The sequence below is a fragment of the Protopterus annectens genome, chromosome 5.part0, assembly GCF_019279795.1.
Source record: "Protopterus annectens isolate FY-2018-M chromosome 5.part0, PAN1.0, whole genome shotgun sequence".
Classification (NCBI taxonomy): domain Eukaryota; kingdom Metazoa; phylum Chordata; order Ceratodontiformes; family Protopteridae; genus Protopterus; species Protopterus annectens.
This window is the reverse complement of record NC_056735.1, coordinates 1,664,167,831-1,664,190,715: the sequence shown is the minus strand read 5'-3', so window position 1 is coordinate 1,664,190,715 and position 22,885 is coordinate 1,664,167,831. Positions and strand designations below refer to the sequence as shown.

Below are 22,885 nucleotides of genomic sequence, written 5' to 3'. Positions count from 1 at the left end.
TGAGCAGGTGAAGCCCATGGCATCACTCATCACACTGGCAAGCAAGTGCCCCCATCAACCTTTTAAAAAGGACCCCCATAGCTGCCTCAGGCAAGTGCTACCTGTGCTGCATGTGCAGTGGGTGAGGAGATATCATAGTCTCCTTATTGCCCAATGCAGGAGCCAGCCAGACTTGAGTCCTGTATAGGCCATGTCTGTTCACCAGCTCAAATACAGGCATGAAAAGGATAGCTGGGACATAATGCCATACACCACAAACACCAAGCGAAGTGCATCAGTGGGCAACACACTACTGTATTGACCATGCATGACAGCATGTTGCAAGTGTTCAGTAGTATCATCCAGAGTGAAAGCTGCATGGTCATGCCCCACAAGTGTTCACACCCTATTTAACCCACATGCCTTATCATGCTCAGAATAGACAGCTAGTTAGCACAACAGCCATGAATACTGCAGTATTGCAAATGCAGGGGATGGCAACCCCCGTGACAGCCATTAGTATGTCCCTACAGCTGCTTGCCAATGTCAGGATTAGCCAAGGTAGGGGAGATCTGCACTGTGTAGGTGTGCATTTGCACTTTGCACACATGTCTGGCTAGTATGTTACCTCCACCCCTGATCAGACCCATTCATGTAGATGTAGGCAAGACTTTTCTGTCTCTACCATTGTCTCCACCTCTGGTCATGAAAAGTCCCATGGACACACACAATGTTTACCCAGCTCAACTGTGGACTCATCCACCATATCACAATCAGATTCCCAGAGTTCCACAGTAACCAACATCTACTGAATGACCCATACCTGTGCCCACAGAGGACTTATGGCAGCCACCCACTTGCCATGACCACACAGCAGAGGGCTTAGTAACAATCACATATGGAGCTAACACATCACAACCTTCCCTAAGACACATGCCTTCACATCTGCTTCTACAGGAATAGATGTTTCTGCTGACCATCACTCCACCCAACAAGTTGCTCACCATTACCTGAGAACATGATCTGTGACACCCCACAACACCCAATCCATGTGCAGGGTTAATGCAGGAGCCTCCATGACCCCTCCATTTATACTAGCATTGGCATTACATGCAATGTTGCTCCCACACCTCTGCAAATGATGATGATTCTAACCTGCCCACCCACTGGCTCTTATGTGTTAGGTAAGATCTGATGCACGGTAGGACCAATCCATGCACTGTGCTGCATCACTTGAGTGTGTAGATACATATATCACTTTTATTCTGTGTTTGCCCTGTCATTGCCATAATTGTGAAGCAGGTGACACCACTTGTGCAGGGACATATTGCATCTACTTCTGCCTCGCATGAGACCCACCACAGTAGTGCTCTCCTCTGACTCCTTAGCTGGTTCCTCCCTGCTACTAGTACACCAGTGTTTAACAGTATTATGGTCTCCCCTTGCTATAACTTTTTACAAAGCACCATGTTGTGCAACATGGCACACAGTACAAACACCTTGCTGCATATTTCTGTAGTGTACAGCAGTGCACCACCAGACGTATCCAGGCTGCAGAAGTGAGACTTTAGCACTCTGAGCACATGCCCAGCAATATTCCCTGTCTACCTAAGTGTGGTGTTATACTCTGTCTTTGCTTTCTTTGTGAGCTACAGACAGTTTTCATCAACCATGCTTCCAAGAATTATATAGCATCAGCTGTAACACACAGCAGCAGATACCATATTTTCTTTTATAAATTGTATTGTTTTGTGTATTTTCACATTGTTTCAATGTGCATTTGAATATTCTCAAAATACTACTTAACAGTTTCATAAACTTTATACAAAGCATTAGACAAATTGCATTGAACAGCAGGTACCATAACAAGCAGTCTACTACTTAGATTCATGTCACTGGACCATTATGGGCTCTATGGTTGGCATTGTGTGTACTTGCTGTCTAAATGAAGCCCTGGAAAGTTCACTTGCACAAAATCCTGGTAAAAGTCCCACCTGTGATGATGCGTGAATCATGTATACTGCCACATACTACCACATAGACACACTGTACATAATACCCTCTGTGTTGTGCATCATCTGGCAATTGATGGAGAAGAAACTCTTTCAGTTGATGTACCTGGTGCCAAGCTGACTAAGCAGGGCGTTTATGGTAGTGAGGATGCAGTCAGTTGCCACTGCACCTCAGGGAATGGGCTATGTTGTGGAATGCACACACAAGGATGCTTCTCTCCTTTTCTGTCTATAGGAATATTTTCTGCTATTTAGAATGCTTCAACATGACATCTAGGAAAAGCTGAAGGATTCACAAGATTGATTCCTATGAAAATCCCAGCATGTCTGCTGTATGTTAAAGGGTCCCCATAGCAAGAAAATCTAATGTCACAGAAAGCTTTGTATCCACTGGGTCTGGCATTCCATGCATCTCTGTTTGTCCCATGTGAGGGCAACACCAGTCAACTAGCTCTCATATGATATCTCTGTCTGTATGGTAGCAGCCAATTATGTCCCAGTCATGGAGAAAATGCTATGCCAGCTGCTGGAGAACCCTTCTGGAACACAGAAGGTGGCAGAGCACAACACTGCAGGCACTGACTACTGACATATCCTAAGTTGATAAAGTGCATGCTGTTCCTAACCTCTTTGTGCTAGTGATACAACTTTTCACTGAGAAATGCTGGTGAACAGAAAAGCTGAACACCGCAACTTATTGTGCTAGTTTTATACAATTTTGAATCATGTCACTATTGTTTACTTTTGTCATTTACATATGCGGTGAATCTCAATTGCATGTTATACTCATTTGCTTGTCATTATGTACTTATTTGCATGGGTTGCTTACCTTGCTATTTTCCAGGGTGGCATATTTGCTGTATATGTCTCTGCTTTAGCTATGCCATGTACACTGTCAATCCCCATTTTCTTTTGCTTAACTCAGTGCAGTAATTGCTTCGGAATACCCTGGATGCTCTTAATTTGATCCACTACATTTGAATTTAATTATAATAAATGTGTTGATATTTTGATCCTCTATATTTGAATTTGATTATAAGTGTGCTGATATTTTGACCCCCTACATTTGAATTTGATTATAATAAATGTGCTGATATTTTACTAAGAATGTTGTATTTCTTTCTTTCAAGGGCAGGTAGCCTATTATAGACTCATGGAAGCAGAAAGGGCAATTTTCATTCATGTGGTAATGTCACAGGAACCAAAAATAAAATAGAGCAGACTCTTTAGATGAGAGCAAGCCCAGGGTATCTAACTGACTCTCTCTTCCCCTGCTGTTATAGTGCAGGAGTTTTTATTGTGTTACTCTTTGCAGATTAGCCTGCCACCTGTAGGACAGATTTTCAAAATTCAGGAAAAGTGAGTAAATATTTCTACTGATGCGTTGATGGAGTGAATGTAGAGCTTGCATTTATACTTACTCGTCATTCCTTTTAAAAGCATCTGCAGCAACTCCAGATATAGCCAGTGCATTTTTAGAACAGATCCTTTTAAATATGTTATAAAAAGGGCATTTGGCTGTTAATTCAATTTCCTTCCTGGTTCCATTAATAAACAGTCGAGATTTAAGTCTGAATCTCTCAGAGTGTACTTCTCCCACAATGACACTAGATGGAAAGCAGGCTTTTAAGAGTACATATTGACATAGTAAGATCTTTACTCTGCACTGGAGATATTCATATTTCTGGTGGAACAGTCAGTTTTATTATGCTGTTCTTCCTCCGAGTCTTACTGCAGTCTCCTGAAATTTCTCATTGTGGTTTGTACTGGGCAAAGTCTGTTTCAGGTTAAAAGCTGTTGACATTTGTCACAATGTAAATTAGTGCATGATTCATGCCTCTTCCAAGGGAGATCTGTTTCTCTAACTCAGGATTCCATAGACCTTACAGTGAATAAGACAAATCTTGAAGGCCATTGCTGGACGCAGTTTTACAGATGATGTTTCTATTCCTAAAATAAATTCATGAAAGGCTGACTTTTTCTAAGGAGTTTGTAACTGCATTTTTAGAAGAAATATTCTTTAATAAGGTCATTCTGGATTGTAATTAAGGAATTACTGAAGCCTTTTTAACCTACTATACATGTAGAGAACTCCATCTGTAGATTTTGACTCACCTTAGAATGCTCAAATTCTTTATTTTATGGGGACTGGAATTGTGCTTACAATACACATACCATCTCTTTTTGCAATGAGGTCTCTTGAAAACAATGAGAGAGAGAGAGAAGGTTGTTCATCTTGAATAGATCTTTTTAGAAGAAAAAATAATCTTTCAGCAATCTTCATCATTTTCAGTTGCCCGTGCATTTAATTACCTCTCAGAGAAGTTCTTATTTCTAAAAAAGGATGTGAAGTTTTCCATCCACACCTGCAATTTCCTCATCTCTTGACTTGGCAGTTATTCCTTTGATTTGTTGTAGTTATGACAACATTTCTTATGTTCATATAATTTTGAGTGAAACTGAAAAAAAATAGGTAATCATATTTACTATAATGGAAAAAGAGTCTTATCTTATTATCAGACTAAAAATTTTCTCCACTCTTATTAAAATTGCCCATGTTCTTATCTGTCTCAGTTTTCAAAAGTCATGATTATTACACATTGAAGGTTTACTGCTCTATTCTATGTGCCTTTCTCCTATAGGATATTCTGCAATTCACATTTTTCAAATGGCAAAGCCCTTCTTAAAGGATATTCTTCATTACAGAATGAATTTGAATTCTTAGTGGAATTTCAGTTTGGGTGGTGGTACTCAGTAAAAGGCTGGTCTTTGGTCAATTGGACCAATTTGGCCCAATAGGAACCTGCTTCCTCAAGGGGTCCCACACTAGGCCATGACAAAGTCGTTATGATTTACATAACCCAGAGATTTGTCTAAGAGACACTACAGCAAACTACAAAGGATTTTCCTACTCCAGTTTTGCTCCCATAGTATTTACAAGTTTAGTATTAGTAACTGTAGCTTAATGACTTTTGTATGGTTCACAATGTTAGCTACTCACTTTCCAATATTAGTCAGTTGTTGCTGAGTGTTGAACAGGGTGTTCAACCCAAAACTGGTTTGATTAACCATCTGGTTTGTATACCACTCCAGCTACTGTATCAGAAGGTATTTTGAAGACTAATAGAAAGGTTATGTTTTCTTTTATGGGATTACTGGATGGTTGTTAATGAAGAGTGTTACAATAAATAACTGTGGAGTAGTCATAAGAAACAATAGCAAGCATAAAAACACAAATACTGTGATGTGAGGTAATGTGTGATCTCTATGACTTGTGACAGAATATTACCAATTCAGCAGTATGACAGAGCAGTGCTTGATGCGGTCAGAGACAGGAGCAAAGTAATGAGTGTGAAATGAAGTATCAAGGTCAAGGTCAAACTTTATTGTCATTCAAACCATACCACAACATGCATAACTGAACAAAATTATGTTTCCCCAAACTCAATGTGCAAACATAAACACAACACAATTGCACATAGAAAACAACAGCAATAACATATATATCCAAAAACTGTACTTTTCTGTTAACGGGGCAGCAGGTAAAATGCACGGTCCGTGTCAAGTCAGTGTCACTTGATTTTTTTATGTTTTTAACTTTGTGTTCGTCCTAAAAGTATCATTGATTTTCTCAAATGTGGATACTTCTTATTTCATTGTTGTGTCCTGCTTTTCATATTGCCTTTCTTGTCAGAGGAGTTGTGATTTTTCCTCAGAAGTCACTGATGCTTACTTGCGTGTTGTTTTCTGATGTGAAGTTTGGGTTTCTTGTGGTAGTGTTACTGGTTTCCTGCCAAGTCAGTTACTTCACAAATCGGGTGTAAATGACAGACATTATATTGTGAAAAATAAGGAAGGGCTCATCTGTCTGACCATCTGCTGATTTGTAACATTCTCTGTGTTAAGATTTTTAATGGTGTCAGTCATATCTGTGAAAGGTGCACACAGTGCCAATGGGACAAAGGAGTTTGCCAAATGGGAACATGTTGAAAATGGGAAATGACAATGGGGACAAACCATGAAGGGGCCAGCAGGCAAACTGTGCTTGATCTGAAGTCACTGCTGTTGTTTTTTTCCTGCTTTTACTTTTCTGTTCCTTATCACACTCTTACTGACTTTGTCACATGTCAGTACTGCTTATTGGATTGTTATGGTGTGGTTTGCATTTCAGCTTTGTTCTCAGAGTAGTACTTTTTTTTTTTCTCAAATTAGTTTTTCAAATACATTTGAATGAATTCCATAGTATTTATACATAACATCATAAATAACTATGTACACTATTTACATTAACCTGATACTATAACAGATCTTAATGTATACAGTTACTTTATAAGTATGTCTATTATAAGAGTGACTGATCAATTATTGTGCAGTGTCAATCAACGATAAAACTTTTCCCCAAGGGTTGTTGATTAATGGCTTTAGATAAATTCTTAGTTCTTTAATTTTAATTTCCAATAATGCTGTGGTTTTCAGTAGGCTGTAGTCAGAGTAGTACTTTTGTAAGGGTCAGTGTGTTAATGGTGAGAAAGTCCTTGGAAAAATAGGAAAATGTATTGCAAATGGGAAGATGTAATTTGGTCTGGTGACACGCTATATAGACAGAGGACCTCAGTGGCTCATCAGACAGACTTTTTGTAGTGTGCATGAGTGAATTAATCAAACCCTGAGAGGAACAACACAATATGTTGCACTGAAGGTAATCCAAAATCCTAAAGCTTACTTCTGTTTTAACATGTCTTGTGACAAAACACAAGCTAATAAATCAACATATTTTTATATTTTAATACACAGTAATAGATTACATTTCTGATATCTAATGTGAAGTAGTCATAAGTTCAGAAAGCCCAAGTGGAGTGAAATGTGTTGTGGTAGATAAAGGGGCCCCAACAAGAATGGTCCAAATTGGGCCCCACTGTTGCAAAGGCTGACCCTGCTCATTAATAATACATCTTAATTGATCTATTTGTGCCCTCAAATATATCAGTTTTCTCTGAGCTACAAGCTCACGTGGCTTCTGAACAATTATAGTGATCTATAAAGACAGGATTTCACTTTACACTTATCCGTGTTTTGTGCTTTATTTTATACTGGACATTCATCTTAAAAGATTCAGCATCTGTACTCGTGTCTTCAGACTTTCTGCATAAAATCTTTGCATTCTGTGGATGTTACAACTATTTTAGGAGACATCTGTAGGAAAAAACCTTTCAGAAAGTCTGACCAACTTTTTATTTTATTAACATAGACTCAGTAGTGAACTTTACAGTTAATTATATACTCAGTTGTATTTTTGTTAGTTACATTTCAGAAATAGATACATCTGAGATTGTGACTTCAGTGACTCCATCTCCTGTCTATAGTTTTACTAGAAATTACAACTTGGATAGGCATTTTAAGGCAAGAGAAGACTTTTGATGCTGAAGCAGTTCGGTTTATGCTGGCAGAGGCTCTCTCCTTAGTAATATTCATGGCTTAGATTTCTTTCTGCAGGATATTATAGTACAGATGTGTGAGAAACTCACCATAATTAATCTGGTTTACCTTTACATAGCCAAAAATCACTCGTGCGATTGCTCATATGAGTGAATCCTAAGCACAAAACTCAAAACCGCAATAGTTTCTGATGTTCGAAAGTCAGCAAATTGAAAAGCAGACTCGCTGATTTTCGAACACGAAAGTCAAATACAAAGTGTAATGAAGTGTAATGCAGGGGGACAAGCTCCCCTGCACCCCCCCCCCCATGTGGGAGGCTGCACCCCCACACCCCCCCCTACTTTAATATACTAACTCAGAGATTACACTACAGTGGGGAAAGGGTCCATTTTCCGATCCCCACTATAGTGCAATCCACATCCACAATGCCGAATCTGCAATGAGTGAATGTCACTATGCATTCATTCATTGCACATTCGTAGCATTTTTCGTTTGACGTTTGGGAACTTTGCAAACGTCCTTTCGAACATCTGTCATTTGTCTGTGTGCAGAATGCACATATGAAGGTAAACCAATTAATTTTTATCTTTCCAGTAAATAACCCTCCTTTCTCCCTTTCTTTAGTTTATATTCTTTGCTTAGTTTGATTACTCTTGCTTTATGAATCAAATTGTGAGCCAGTGAAAGTATGCTGAGGGGCTAATGAAGTTATTTCCATTCTGAGCATCCTCTCATTTTGAGGATGTAACACTGAGTTGAAGATCTTTTTTTTTTTTCTGAGAGGAGTTAGTGGTAGCTTAGCTGATGCCCATGCCTTGGAAAATGTTAGGTTTTTGACAACCTGAGTTACCTATCAAGACTCTTAACAAATTGCTGTGCCACATTGTTCTGCCAATGAGCTGCTGACAAATGATAACATTTCATTGATCTGCCAACGAGCTACTGACTAATGATAGCTTTTTTTCTAATTTGCCATGAGCAGTTTGTAAATCATTGAGAAAATATCATAAACAAATGACTGTACTGTTGCAAGGCAAGATCCGATCAGTATGTATCCTACCAAATTCCGTCTGCTGCATTTTAATGTCTGCTATCCTAACATGGTGATGCTTCCAAACTGAAGGCTCCTACAGTAAACGCAGGCAGAAATTTTATTAATGCTCTGAAGACTGAGGCAATGGAGAGAACTTTAATGAGACAAACCAATAGGAAATGTAATTGTGAAAAGAGAGACCACTGGGTTGACTCTTAGGGGTGTGTTATCAATATGATAGTTACCAGAGGTGGGTGACTTCCCAAAGGATACTGTTATGCATTTCTTTAGTTGTTTTGTCAAATGCCATGGCCAGGTCAAGGAAGGCAGTGTGAACCATTTTGCCCTCATCCATTCCAGGTTCAGTAGGTATGATTCCCTTGACGAAACCAAATTGGGTTGGGTCCAGTCTTTGGCGGTTTCCTATGTCATTATTGATCATTTGCATGATAAGTCTTTCCGTAGCTTTGTATGTGAGACAAGTAAGACGTATTGGGCTGTAGTTTCCAGGGACTGCAGATGGCCCATCTTTTGTGCAGAGGGATGACTTTATTATAAAATAATACAAATGAGGAAAAAAAAATATGGGTAAAATGCAGTGTCACACTTTAAATGTGTCTTTCTATTTCTCTTATACCTTGAGTTTCAGACAAAATACTTGTTAATAGAAGACACCTTCTCTTGAATTAAATCTTAACTTGTATTAAAACACTTAAAAGTCTGTGACACATTAGCTCTTTAGCCTTCTTAACAAACCAGAAGAAGGCTTTAGAGGCAAGGCATCAAAGATTTTAGGTATTTTAATTAAATCTGTGCCTCTCCTTTTCTTGCTGCTGATGTTTGCACTTCACTCTAGACCATTTGCTAAAGGTAAAAGACATGCTCAACGCATTCAGAGAGAAGCAATTAAAGTGCACCTCTTCCTGGATTATACATTTTGTTACATGCCAGCCCTAAATGATCTCTGTTAAAAACCTGACAAATGTAACATTGTAGCTAGTAACAAACTTAACTATCTATATTTTGTATTTACCACTTACTGTTTTTCTGTAATTTAGTAAATATTAAGATGTTATGGTAGATCTAGTGATCTGCTACAATTAATTTTTATATAAATTAACCATGTATGTTATTCCTTTTACAGCAGGATTCATCTTGCTTTTCCAGACATGTATATTCCTGTATTAGTTTCATGTAATCCAAAAACAGGTTATTATAAGAGTTGTTATAAAGAGGTCTTAAGCTAGAAACCATCTACTATTTGCAATTTGGATAACAAGGCTCTGTTTATACTTTTTTTGCCCATTGTTGATAATTTAGCACATAGAGGCATACAACATCAGCTTCTTGGTAAATTTTGTTGACAAAAATATGTGATATCATTCCTTAAGTGACAAAAAAGGATAAGAGGTTGAATCTACATGAATGCACACTGTAAAGTAAAGCGTCTGTCCAAGTTCTGTTTTCGTGATTTATGCAATTGATAATTTATCCATTTTGTATATTGTATTTGGTAATTATACATTTATTATGTTCCTTTTAAGTAGTATATGCTGAAAATACTGTTAGGTATATAATTGTCTCATACAAGTCTACTCAATGAATACTTTCTCATAAATTACTTGTAAATCCCTAACAACTAGTCGTGCAGTGCTACAGCCTGTTAAAAGAATTCTCAGTTTCTAGTAGAATTAGATTTAGTTTAGTGGTCCATGCAGATTTATTTATTTATTTATTTATTTATTTATTTATTTACTTATTTGCATTTGTTTACCAGGGTATTCAACTGGGCTGTGGAGCACATTTTCAATTGAGGCCTGGGGAGAAAAGGTCCAACAATAACAAGTACACATAGAATATCACATAGTTACAGCAAGCATAGAGAAACAAATCTTGAGTATATATATATATATATATATATATATATATATATATATATATATATATAATAGATATTATACAGTCCCTAAGAACAATTCAAAACTAGCGACAATTTTAAGTGAATACAGCAGAGGGTATTATGAAAAAGTAGCAGAAGTTTTAAGTAAATACAGACTAGGGTATATGTAGATATTTGGATACATACATAACAGATGAAATAACAAGAATGAAAGGTAAAGAGGAACAGTGATACCAACAATGACAAAATGTCTTGGTTGTATCTGACTGTATGAACAGTAAGATGTAACAGCTAATCTTGATCTAAAGTAAAAGGTAATACTTCCAGGTCTGTATTCAGCAGAGGAGTTTAGGGTTTGAGAGGGGTACAGGTTCAAATCCAGGTGGAAGATATGCAGTCTTTCATTTAAGTTTTGAAACCATTAAGGCTTTGCCAAGTCCTGATAGTAATTAGCAGGGCATTCCATGCTTTGGCTACAGAATAGGAGTAAAGAAGTTGACCACTGGCAGTTTAGGTTTTAACACTGTCAGAAGGTGCTGATTCTTTGATCTGAGAGGTCTAGTTGAATGGTAGGAACTGAATATTAGGTTAAGAGCAGGGCAGTCTGATGATTTATTTATTTATTTTATATTTGTTAGTCTGGAGAGTCCGACTGGATTTTGGTCCATTTTCAGCGGCGGCATGGGGAGAAATGATACATAGATACATACATACAGATTAACTTGACAAATTTATACATTTGTACAAGACAGTTACATAATTTGACAATTATATACTTTGTGCAGGAACATTTACAAAAAATGTTATCTGCTGTGGTTAGTTGTAGGTAGGAAAAGTAGTGAGGAAGTTCAAGCCAGTTCAGAGAGTGAAAGGCAGAGTAATGATGGGTAAGGTATTTGGTATTTGCAGTGAATTTGGTGATTTTGTTCTAGCAAGACTTAAGTTTAGATTTTAGAGAGGATTGTAGGTTAGTTAGCAGACGAGCACCATACAAAAGAGATGGTAGTAGGTAAGTGGAGACTAGAACTTGTTTTGTGGTGAAATGTCAGGAAGGATTTATGCCTATAGAGGAGTCCTAGCTTTTGGTGAGTTTTGCTGATGCTATGGTGAATGTGTAAGTTAAATTTCATGTGTTCGTCAGTTATTATTCCTGATATTTTTGTGTGGGAAACGTCTTCAGTTGTGGTGTTATTTTGGGAAAGTATGGTGAAATTGCCTATATTTACAAAGGTATTCCTCCTAGGGGTGAAAAGCATGAACTTCGTTTTGCTAGGGTTAAGGGATAGATGGTTGTTATACATCCATTTCTTGGTAAAGGTAAAAGCTAATTGAGTTATATGTTGTAGTTCAGAAATGGAATTGGCAGAGCAAATAATGGTTGAATCATCTGCATACTGAATGAGAGAAACTTGACTTACAGATGCTGAATAGGAGGGGTCCAAGTATACAGCCTTGGGAAACCCCAGTAGGAGTGTTAAGATAAGGAGAAAGGGAGTTTTGCCATGTCACAGTCTGTTGTCTATCTTTTAAATAGCTTGAGAACCAGTTGAGAGAGGAGTGGGAGAGGACAGTATTAGGGAGGATAGGTTAGGAGTAATGGGTGGGAGACATTTTCAAATGCTTTTAAGAGGCCTAGGAATATAGAAGAAACTGTTTTACTGGAATCTTAGTATCCATAAAAGATATGAGGGCAGTAGTTGTACTTGACTAGGCCTAAAGCCATGTTGGGTGGGAGATAGGATTTGGTTTTGAGTCAGATGGTAGTATTTGAGGATGTATACATCTTTCCATGATTTTTGAGATCGGTGACAGAATGGCTATTGATCTGAAGTTTGAGATATCAGTATTGTTGCCAACTGTATAATTAGGAAGACTAAATGCTTTTTTCCACATTATAGAGACATAAGATTCAAGAATGGATTGATTTAGGAGTATAGCAATCGGGTAGGCAATAGCTTCAGCTGCTAGTTTTAGGAACTGTGCAGGTAGGTTGTCAGGAGCAAGGAGCAAGGTTTGAGTTTGTGAAGTATTTTTTTTTATTGTGGTGATAGGAGTAGGTTTAAAAGTAAATATGGAAGTAGACTGGGTAGAGAGGTTGGAGGGTAGAGTAGAGGGAGAACAAGGAGATAGTTTTAAATGAGTTGAAGGGTTTGAGTTGCTATGGGCTTGGGGAAAAGTAATGGTAATGTGAGCTATAGTATCAATAAAGTGAGCATTGAAGAGAGTGGCTAAATCTTTGGGTGTTTTTTTCAGGGTGTGGACTAGGATTGCTTTTTGTGCCTGGACTTAGTTGTCCAGAGTTCCAGAATTTTTTTGAGTTTAGCTTGTGGTCATTCTGAAGTTTTAGGTAATTTTTTGTTTTGTCTTTGATGACCAGTTTCTGCACTTGGTTTCTTAGTTTGAATTTTAGAAGGTCAAGGGGATCTTTATTTGCTAGCCATTTTTTCCAAATTTTGTCTCTGTCTCTCATAAGTTCTTTAGTAGTCTTAGTGAGCCATAGGGATTGGTGTGTTTTGATTCACTTAAGATGAAGGGGAGCGAGTCTATTTAGCATTTGTAGGAGTGTTGAGTTAAAATAATTAAGTGCTTCATCTAAGGGGAGAGTTTTCAGCATGCACCAGTTGAACTTTTTTATTGTGTTTATGAACGTGATTGGGTTGAATTTGGAAAGGTTTCTTATCAGTTTGTATTGTGTGGTTTATAATGGGAGGGGATAGACTGGTGGACAAAGATAGGGAAGGTGGTCACTAAGGGTATTGGTTAGAGTGCCTGCAGAGGATATTTTGTTGAGGTCAGAAACCAGAATCCAATCTAGAATACAGCCACGGTTGTTATTATATTTGTTTATATTTTAAATGGTGTTAACATTGGGATTTCAAGTAAGAAAATAATAATTTTCTTTATAGTAGAATATGAGTCTATTACATCTATTTCTATAAATAGCATGCAAGTTCATTGCACGGTGTAATGCTGTGCATGTCTTTCTTTGAGAATTTAGTTTACAATTTTCCAAAATAAAATTGTAAGCATTTAAATTTTGCCCAGTCAGCTTGGGTATTTAAAATGATCACTGAAATGCATGCAGTCACTATGTGTATTAAAGTGAAAGTTTTAACATTTTACAAAAACTACAAAGTTAATTTCCTTAAGCAGTGCACTGATCTTATTATTTTATGTGCTTTCAAAGATGCTATGAAGTACATTGAAAATATGTATAAAGGTGTCTTTCATATTTCATTGCATAGCGATGAGTTGACCAAGCCTAAATTAATCGTTTTTTGTAGTCTTCTTATTCAGAAATGTTAAAGCTTTTAGACCCCTGTCCATTGCTCACCTTCCTTTTCCCTAGTATAATTTTAATCTTCCAAATAGTTGGTTTAAATATACTTATCCATACCTGAGAAGTATTTCACTTTGTCATATTTACAGGAAAATTCATAAGTATTATTGAGAATAACCATGATTGCAAGGTAATTAGTAATTGTAATAGTAAATATATCATTATATTATTATATTTATATATTATAAATCAATGCTAGAAGTCTAAACCTCAGAATGCACTCACTCGAGGCACTCCTTAAAATGGAGAACATCGACATCTGTGCAGTGACAGAGACCTGGTTCAAAGCTCCAGAGAGCACCCCTGCATTACCAGGCTATAATTCATACCACACCTTTTGGCCACCTAATGTGGACTGAAACAATAAAGGCGGAGGAATGTCCATATTCATTAAGGATATCCACACCTCTAGGCTAGTTGCTCAACATAATGCATCCAAAATTATCCAAGTGCAACTAACACTGGGCAAGACTGCAATCCAGGTTGTAGCCTGTTACAGATCCCCCACCATGCCCCAAGATTCCCACTCTTCATTTCTTAAGATACTGGAAAATATTAAGGTACAACCCAATACCTTAATTATGGGCGATTTCAACTACCCCACCATCAACTGAGAAAACTACTCATGTACCAACTCATTCGCTCTACATTTTCTGGAATTCATAAATTCCAACACCTTGGATAAGCTTGTCCACACCCCTACCCAGGGGCAGAAATATCCTGCACCTGGTCATTACCAATATAGGTAACCTGTGTTTCACACCAGAGGTCAACTCCTCACTGGTCAGATCCGACCACAAGCTAATCACCCTAGACATCCATATCCCACCCCCACCCCCATTAAGGAAACCACTGTCAAAAACTACTCCAAAGCCAAATTTATGCTTCTTAAGACAGAAGTAGCAAACTTGATGACACCCATTAGGATGGAAAATAGAGGTATGACTGCTGAATCTTACACAAATGCACTGTATAAGCACATACACGAGTGCATGGATCATGCCATCCTCAACAGAACCAAGACACTATCCTCCAAAAAAAGGAAGCCAATCTGGTGGTCCCCTGTCATAAACAAACTTTACAACAGAAGGAAGAAGCTGTTGCAAAAAAGAGTAAAATCCCAAGGTTGGAGGAACTCCCTGGTCACCCTCAGCAAGACGCTGAAATCCCTTATAAAATCCTCCAAAGCCAGTTATGAAAATAAAATCGCCAGTGATTCCAAAGACAACCAGAAAGCATTCTACAGCACAATGGAACTAAATATACAGAACCAACTTATATTGCCAACATCCTGGCAGATAGATTCAGTGCTAACTTTACCCCCCTGTCACCCTCCAAAGGGCCCATCTTAATACCGGAAGAATGCAAAGCCCCTGTAATCATGGATGAACAAGTAAAGCCCTCACTCTCCAAAGCCAAGAACACAGCATCCATGGGACCAGACAACATCCCAGGCTGCGTACTGCACGAACTACAGAATGAACTGGCACCCCACCTAAATACCATGTTCAGTCATAGCCTCACCTCAAGCTATGTGCCTGCTGAATGGAAAACAGCGACGGTTAGCCCACTCCACAAAGGGGGTGCCACCACAGTCCCTGGAAACTACTGCCCCATTAGCCTGATGAGCCTGGTCTGCAAGGCCATAGAACGTATCATCATGGAGCTTATAAACAAAGACATAGGTAACCTCCAAACCCTGGACCCCACTCAGTTTGGGTTTGTAAAAGGTAGATCATGTCTACTAAACATGATTGACTTCTTTGAAGCAGTCACTAGAGCCGTAGACGAGGGCAAGGTAGTGCACACAGCCTATCTTGACCTCGCCAAGGCTTTCAATACCATCCCCCACTCTGGAGTTATAGATAAACTCACTAAACTAGGCATAAATCCCTATATAATAAGATGGGTGGCCAACTGGCTCATTGACAGAACCCACACAGTAAAAGTAGACGACTCTAAGTCCGACTTCAGACAAGTGACGAGTGGAGTATCAGGGGGTTCGGTCCTGGGTCCTCTCCTGTTTGGCATCTACTTCTCTAAAGTGCAGGCCAACACAGAAGGTCTTTGGCTAACAAAGTTTGCAGGTGACTGCAAACCAGGAGCCATAATAGAATCACCTAATGATGCAGGCATTCTACAAAAGGGCCTCACAGAGACAGATGCTTGGTGTCAAAGTCATGGCCTCAAGCTCAATGTCAAGAAGTGCATTGTCATCCCCTTTGGGAAAAACTCAGTACCCATGAACTACCACATAAGCAGTAGCTCACGAAACACTGAAAGTGTGATAAGAGACCTCGGGACACAGGTGGACAGTAGTATCTCCTTTGATAACCACATTGCTGCAGTAGTCAGGAAATCCTTCTACGCAGCACACCTCATCACAAAAGGGTTCTCCTCTAGAAAAAAGGAGGTCATTGTTCCTCTCTACTCATCTCTCATCAGACCCATTATAGAGTACAATGCCCTGTTTGGCATGTATCTCACAAAACACCTACAACAATTGGAAAGGCCACAATAATACCTCACTAAGAGGATTACTGGCCTCAAACAGATGCCATACGCAGACCGTCTCAAAAAACTCCATCTCTACTCCATCGCATATCACCTACTCAGAGGCGATCTCTGCCTAACTTACAAAGCTATGTCAAACCCAGAATTGTTGGACATGCTACACTTAAAGAAATCCCAATCTCTCCGAACCACATACTCTAGGGACCTAAACCTTGTCATCACAATAAACAGAACATGCTGGAGGGATAGATTCCTGTCCCAGAGACTTCCCATACTCTGGAACAAACTACCCATTCATGTGAAGCAAAGCTCCTCATTGGCCCTCTTTAAGAAAAATCTTGACGACTGGATGGGAAATCGAAAATTCACCCCGGGGATCACTTCTGTGGCATTGCTTGACAGGGGCACAGGAAAATAATTTTCTTGGGTGGCAAAAGCCAGAAAACCTTTTTGGCTATTCTTAGATAGGCCCCAGGGCTGGTAGCCTAGTACCTACCTATGAACCTATATATATATATATATATATATATATATATATATATATATATATATATATCTATATACATGTATATATATATATATATATATATATATATATATATATATATATATATATATCAATATATCATTGTATAATGGGCAGGGCAGTGGCTGGAGCGCGTTCTGTGCAGAGTCCGCATATCCTCCCTGCATTCGTGTGGGTTTCCTGCAGGTGCTCCGGTTTCCTCTCACATTTCAAAGACATGCATCTGGATTGTTTCTCCCCGGGCCTCCGCTGAAAATTGGCTTCATTCCAAGTTGGACTTTCCTGGTAAATAAATGTTAAATAAAAATAAAATAAACACAGGTTGTGTCTGAAAAGGGTCAACAGACCAGAACACTTTTGAACAAATAGTAAATACATGCATAGATAAACACATCAATTCATGCATGCTTGTATCATGATAATTATATTTTCAAATGCTATTGCAGCAATATAGGCAACTAATTCACAGGGAAAATGTTTTTCAGTTTTAGGATTGTATTCAGATAGCTTTTTTGCAATAACATTTTAATTAACAGAGTTATGATAAAATATTACTTCGGTATAGTTTTAAGGTTACAGCATAATTCCATATTTCCTTAGTTTGTCCCCCCCCCCCCCCACACACACACACACAAACACACACACGCGTGCGCGCACACTAGCAATACATTAATGGAACCTACTGCATCCTGACTGGAAATTTCTTATCAATACATGGTCAAAACATTTATGTGTGATTTGCATTCATGAATAAGCTATAAATATGTAGTTTATAAAAATGAATTAGGCATCATTTTAAGGATCATACATAAAGATTTGCCAAGCTATTATGAATACAGCACTGCAACATATATAAAATAGCCAGAGTGTGTGTAGCATTCACCTCACATGCAGACAGAAATGGTGGAATGTAATGATGTCCTAACTGAAATCATTGTTGCAGCACTCATCGTGGATGGGTTTTTGCCACTGACGTCTGGCTGAGGTACCAAAGCTTTACCATCCTGAGCGTGTATGTCTGGTGTGTGACCTCAGCTCATGTGTGTTGGGATATAAGGATAGACAGACACATAAGATCTTCAGACTCTCTCACCACCAACCCAAATGCAGATCACATACCCGTCAGACTGACCCACATTTGGTCGTTGGTACTGTTGCTTCACTAATCACTGTCAGATAAATGCTCCATTGGGGACCCTTCCTTTTCTTGCTTCTTAGACTGTGGTTTAATTTTGTTAGATGCCGGCTAGGAGATATGTGGAAGTGCAGTTGGCAGATTCCATACAAGGACTAAGTGCCTTATTTGCCTAGGCCCAGAACATGTCTACAAATCCTGCTTCATGTGTCAGTCATTTGTTCCTAAGAACCTCAGATCGAGAGTTTCCTCGATTAATACCTTTCTTGAAACTCAGTGATTGAAATGTTTTGCTCAGTTAAATATGGCAAACTCCCAGGCTCCCAATGTTGCCCTTCTCCCTAAAAAGAAACTCAAGAGACTCAGAGATGATTTGCAGTCCAACATCTCTGAGTCAGATGTATCTGCTGTGGTGGTCAAACTTGCAGTACATAGATTAGCTCTCAGGCATCGGCTACTGAGACCCTGTTGGAGGCCAGTATGGCCCCTGAGGCCTTGCAGACTGTGGATATCTCAGACAAACTGCATCTTATCATCTCAGAGGGCTCATATGGAATCCTTCAGATCCTTGTACTAGAAGAAATCCCTGGTACACTTAATGAAATGATACAAGATTCCAAACCTCCAAGACTCATGCAGGCAAACATCACTCCAAAAAAGAAACAAAAAAACAGACATATGATGTCCTCTACACCTTCCAGAGGAAATAAAAAAGGATGGACTTCTCTCTGGGCTTATTTAAAGCTATCATGGCACTGGTGTCCTTCTTTTGTGACTCAGCTAACTCAATCCACACCACAAAAGCATGTCTTTGATTCTTCCTCCTCTGAAGAGGATCAAGAACCAGATTCAGATTATTCGCTGGATTACTGTTCACAACTGTACTCTCCTGAGCAGATCTTCTCAAACAAAGTGGACTCTGTTTTGCCTGACTGTCCCTTGGAAGAGGCTTCCTTTAGAGAAACTATTCAGGGCATGATGAGATATTTTGAATGGCAGTCAAGGCAAATCTCTGAGGTACAAAAAAGATACAACAGCTTGCTGGAGATGGGTACTCCAGCTCCTTCACCAGTTCCCCCAGTCCTCAAAGCTTATCTTGATGCCTTTCATTTTTCTTTTTATTTAATGCCTGACTCTCAGCCACCTGCTCCTAAAAAGACAGGACAGGTTTTACAAGGTCCCTAATGAGCTTAAATACCTATATAAAAATCCTGTGGCCGACCCTGTAGCAGTTTCTCTATCCCTGGATAAGCTATTGAAGCAGCTTCCCAGTGCTAATGCCCTCCCCTCAGACACGTACAGCAGAGCCAAGGATAGGTGGGGTAAGAAAGTTTATGCTCCTCCACTTTAGAATTTAGAGACACTAATTATCTAACACAAATGACTAAATATCTGCTCTCTGTGCTACAGTCTCTGCATAAGGTCATGACAGAACCTCAGACAGCAGACTCCAAAAAAATGCAGTCTCTTCTGTCCCAAGCTACAGAAACATTCAGATACAGCATCAAATCTAGTTATGATGCAGTGGACGCTGTGTCCAAGGCTGCTGTCACTGGTTCAGTGATGAGACAGTATGCATGGCTGTTGAGTCAGCCCATTCCTAAAAACTTCAAATCTAAACTCCTGGACTCCTCCTTGGACAATGACCATTTGTTTGGATCACAAGCTGCAAGTCTTTTCAAGACTCTGCAAGACCAAGGCAAGATCATGAAAGACTATGGCAGATACTCTTCTGTAAGGTTTCCAGATACAATAGGGAATTGTCTGGCCAAATCCACTTCCTTTGTTAAAAGAGAATTTAGAACCTCTCACAAACATAAAAAGGCACCTAGGAAAAGATTTTCTGACAAACCACAGAGGGATTCCTCTTCAAGGAGCCTCCCTTTGGAAGCAAAACTCTGTGACTATCCTCCTCTCCTCCCATCCCCCTTCCCTCCATCCCTGTATCCCCTATCAAAAAGACTCTCCTTCTTCACTGCTGAGAGGTAGCAGCTACAAACAAATGGGTTCTGACCATTATAAGAAAAGGCTACGCCGTGTCTTGAGAAGGTGTTCCCTGTCTAAAAGGCATTCCCAGTACCTCGACCAACTATCTTCTCTTGATCAGTCCCATTATTCAGGACTTTCTAGCACTGGACACCCTAGAACAAGTTTCTACATCCTTCATAGAAAAAGGTTTTAATTCCAAGATCTTTCTTACTAAAAGGAAGGAAGGACAATGGAGGCCCATCTAGGACCATTCCCTGCTAAGCACCTTCCTGAATGTGCCTACCTTTAAAATACTGTCTCTTCACACTCTCCTGCCCTTCATTTTTCCCCAGGCTTTTCTGGTGTCCCTGGACCTCAGGGATGTCTATTTTCATTTCCCCATCCATCCTTGCAGGGAATTACTCAGGTTCTTTTCTGGCTTTTCACATTTTCAATTTACTGCTTTGCCCTTTGGTCTTTCCACTGCTCCAGATTTTTTTTTCAAAGTGTCTGGCACCTGTCGTAGCCTTCTGCCACACTCAGGGAATTCAGGTTTTCTGTTGTCTGGATGACTTGTTGATTCAGGCCCTATTCATAGACAGAGCACCTACATTTCACAGTATGGCTCTTAACCAATCTGGGATTCATCACCACCTTCAAGAAATCTAATTTCACTCCCACTCAGTACTTAGTCTTCCTGGGTAGCAGGTTGCACACAAGCATAAGGAAGGCCTCCCTTCTTCAGAAAGTAGTCCAAAGCCAGGTAAGTTTTTTTTCAAACCCTCTGCTCAGTGACTCTCTGCACTGCAAGAGAGAGCATCAGAACACTGGAGTTTGTGGTGGTGTCCATCCCAATGATCCCACTGTCCAGACTGCATATGAGGAAACTTCAGTGGTACCTGAAATCAGTGTCAGTCCAGCAGTCACACCCCTTAGACACCCTGACCCCTCTGCTTCTATGCATCAAGAAGGAGTTTCTATGGTGGGAGAAACAGTTTTCTCTCATCCCTGGCCTTCCATTCACTCCAGCCCCTCACAACAAAATTCCCCACCCTGGTGCCTCAGACGGGACTTGGGGTGCTTGGACAGGATCCCGCCAAGTACAGGGAAAATGGTGTGCCTCTGTCCTGAAGGAACATATCAACCTGAAAGAAATGAGGACCTTCTGCAAGCTCTGCAAGCCTTCCCACACCTTTGGAAACCTGGCACTCTCCTGGCATACAGAGACAACACCACAGTGATGTGATATTTAAACAAACAAGGAGGCAGAAGGTCTTACCCCCTGTGCAGGTTGGCACAGGAGGTTTGGCAACTGACCACTCAACTGAACATGACCATCACAGCAGCTTACTTTCCCTCAATGGAGAATGTGTTGGCAGATTCTTTAAGCAGTGACCTCATGGATCCCCATGAATGGACTCTGAACAGATAGGTCTTCAAAGCAATGATACGTCCCTGGGGCACTCCACAGATATACCACTTTGTATCTCCAGAGCATCACCTGCCCATCTCCTCAGTTCTACACCAGGAACCCATCTCCACTGGGCTGGAAGACAGTCACTTTTTCCTTCCAGTGAAAAGGGAGGTTCCTATACTCCTACCTCCACTACCATTTTTTCCAGGGATCCTTGTAAAAATCCAAAAGCACTCAACAAAAACGTTGCCTCTAGCCCCTTTCTGGCCAAGGCAGGATTGGTTTCCCATCCTGTTCCACCTATCAAAAGGAAACCACTGGAAAATTCCAATGCTACAGACCAAATCACCCAACAGAAAGGTTGGCTTCTACATCCCAACCTAGCCTCTCCCAATCTCACTCACAAGCACAGACTTGTTACCACTCTTGTCTGAGCTCCTCAGTGTATTTCAGTATCTCTGTGATTTGCTGCATTCTGGGTTGGCCTACTGATCTATTAAAGCACATTTGTCAGCCATCAGTACCTGTTTACCTCTGGATCTTCCTATCATGTCCAGGACAGAGGTCAGACTTTTTTTGAAAGGAGTCTTGCACCTTACGCCTTCAAGAAAATTGATTACCCCACCATGGGATCTTAATTTTGTTCTGGAAAAAATTGCTGTGCCTCCTGGTCTCCTGTACAGATGTTCATCGTGTTATACTGCTGCAGTCATCACTGTTGGGTTATCCTGCCATCAGGCGGTCCCGCAGTCGGCCCAAGTTCCAAAGTCTTGGTCTGGCGTCGGTTGCAGTCCCTTCTTCCCTGACGTCAGTGCGCCAGGGGTATATAAGATGCATCCGACGCCATTTTCTTCAGTCTTTCTTGCCGTGCAGTGCCCGAAGCAGAAGCAGTTCGCAAGTGCCGGTCGGACGACTCCTGAGATTTTCAAATCGAATTTCAGACCAAAGTATTCATAAATCTAAGTACCCCGTTGGGGAACCTTTTCTTGCCTCAGTCCGATGTCAGAAAAAGTTAACAACTGCATTTCTTGTGGGAAGCAAATACCTCATAAGGACTTTCATTCTTATTGTATTCCTTGCCTAGGCCCAGACCACGACGTCACAGGTTGTCTGTTTTGTGCTAGGTTTAATAAACCAACTATTAAACGTCGGTTTGATTTTGCCCGACATTATTTTGGTAAGAAATTTAATTATACCATGCCGTCGGAGCAACCGACGGCCGGAATGCATAATAACCGCAAAGATAAGGACAGACAGCCAAAATCCAAACCGAATTCTGAGGTCGCCGGTTCTCCGGTTTTCAGTGAGGTGCCTACGCAGCCCCTGACGACCGCTGATTTGGAACCCCAGGCGACATCCGATTCACAAGCGGAGATTACTAGGCCTCCACAACCTTTACCTTTAGGCCCTTCCGACTCCATTCCTGAAGGAGATTCCGGTGCAGTTGAAACGCCTTCAGTTGCTGAAGGTGTCTTCAGACCGACTACACTCACTATTAAATCCTATGCAAAACTGAAAACTCCTTTAAAAACAAAGAAGACTGCACAGCATTCTCCAGTCCAAGGCCCCATGCCTAGGAAACAGATGCTTAAGATGGCTGAAGACTTAATTACCCTAATCAGGGGTTC

The 22,885-nt window shown here is 40.0% G+C and overlaps 1 protein-coding gene across 7 annotated transcripts in view; it reads left to right on the top strand.

Annotated features, from left to right (window-relative positions):
- Positions 1-22,885, top strand: part of ERG (ETS transcription factor ERG) — a 2,569,778-nt gene that overhangs the window by 2,353,016 nt on the left and 193,877 nt on the right. The gene's annotated exons all lie outside the window — the stretch shown is intronic.